The sequence below is a fragment of the Ptychodera flava genome, unplaced genomic scaffold (genome assembly GCF_041260155.1).
Source record: "Ptychodera flava strain L36383 unplaced genomic scaffold, AS_Pfla_20210202 Scaffold_28__1_contigs__length_4768798_pilon, whole genome shotgun sequence".
Classification (NCBI taxonomy): domain Eukaryota; kingdom Metazoa; phylum Hemichordata; class Enteropneusta; family Ptychoderidae; genus Ptychodera; species Ptychodera flava.
In genome coordinates this window covers 1,158,861-1,160,798 of record NW_027248350.1, presented here as the reverse complement: position 1 = coordinate 1,160,798, position 1,938 = coordinate 1,158,861, and positions in this window count along the sequence as shown.

The following is a 1,938-nucleotide window of genomic DNA, read 5'->3' as shown; positions in this document are numbered from 1 at the left end:
TTTTTGCCTGCCGCCTGTCCGTTCCCACTTACGTATTTTAATAACAGATATATATGAAAGCTGTGGAAACAAGCGCCTGAATGATGCGAAGTGAGTAATTTGTGTTCATGCCTGTCGTTTAAAATATCTTAGAGGGTTTGCAGCGTACTAGAGAGCATAGGGAACAAAAGTTACGCAAGCAGTTAACAGGCTGGGATAAAATTTTATTTGGCAAGTACATATCGACCGAGACTAGCCAACTGTATAGTTACAAGAAGCCTGCCGCTAACCGTGTGAAATTCGTCGAGTATCGTTCTTGACAAAATAAAACTTTAAAACTTTAACGAAAAAATAATTTCTTTTTCGTTTTACACGCGCTCTAAAGTTTTTCGTTACTGACAGGAATATGACGGTGTATAGTTTTCACTGCTGCTGCACTTTTTTTTTTGAAAGGTTACCCCTACCCAACACAAAAACAGAGATTCAGGGGGCTGTTGCACAGGAAACATCAACGTCCCAGAGAATTTTCAAAACGAAAGCAATTGCACAGTAAGTGAGGCTACCCACAATTCCCCTTGATTTGTTCACTCAGACATTTTTTACTTAAGATTTATTTCAATTTTATCAATTTCTTAACAATTTTTAACTTTCAATTTAAGTTCAGGATTATTTGTTAAAACTATGTTCCAAAATTAATGATTATGTTTAAAATTCAAGAGTAAATTGAATGAGAAGTCGATGTTTGGAGGTGCTAAAAATTTTTTTTTCATGTGGAGGCGGCTTGAAGGCATTGGTAGTCTACCACCCGCGATCCTTTGCAACCCGGGAAACGGGGTAGGCAGAACCCAGCTTCGCTAGGATAAGGATAATTTACATAAATTTACATATTGACATTGTAGATATTCCGGGGAGGGCAGTCTACGTCCCTGTGTATACTCACAGTTACAGACTCAAAACATATAATGAACTATGTTTATTGTTCATTTGTGCTGTCTCCTCACTTCACATATACATATATACTATTATCTAACTATGTTCTTGATTTCTCCATAAAAGCCTATTTGGTGCGTTCCGGCCGTCGGCTATTCCAGCTAACGCGATCACATTCGCTGAATTCCATATCTATGTCCACGCTCTGCTAGTTAACTGCACTAACGCTGATACCGACAGTTGAATAACGAGCAGTTCAAATCAAGCCGACTGTGTTCGTATGGCGTTCTGTGACAAATCCGGGGATTACCTTCCCACAGTTCCACCATTATTCAGTGATCAGGTTAATGTCAACTTTTCGAATTTCTGAATTTTGATCGAGAGATAATTGCCTTGTCAGCGATGTAGAGTTCGAAGGCGCACACAGGGCAGAAGGCCGAGGATACGCAATTTGCCTGCCGACACTCTTTTCCATAACCATTATCCCTCCTTTGAGTACATAACAGCGATTTTTTCATCTTCTGTGTATTATATCAAACTAAGATGATTCAAGTGTAAAAAGTATACTGCCCTTTCACCATTCTCCTAGCGGTTATCTTCTTGTTTGTTTGTACAGGATGTCCGTCCGAACAGTTTGTATTTCTACTTTTAATCAAAGTTTATATCGATCGGCACGGCGTGGTACGACGATTTCGTGACAAACGGAAAACACCGGTACCGGAAATACTGCACTCTTGAGTTGTCAAATATTAATAGTAACTCACCTATTTCAAAGATAAAACAGACACACACACACACTCTCTCTCTCTCTCTCTCTCTCTCTCTCTCTCTCTCTCTCTCTCTGTTACGTATCCAAATTTAACTATTTAACTTTCCGTATAGTCACTAAAGGTACGCCCGACTCCATTGGTGATGTATTCTAGATCAATAGCTCAACCTCCAAGTTCATCTTTAAGTATTGGTTCAATCAAATGCACTGCTGAAACGCAGAAATAAACACAAAAATTTGGACTATAACGCGTCAGATAG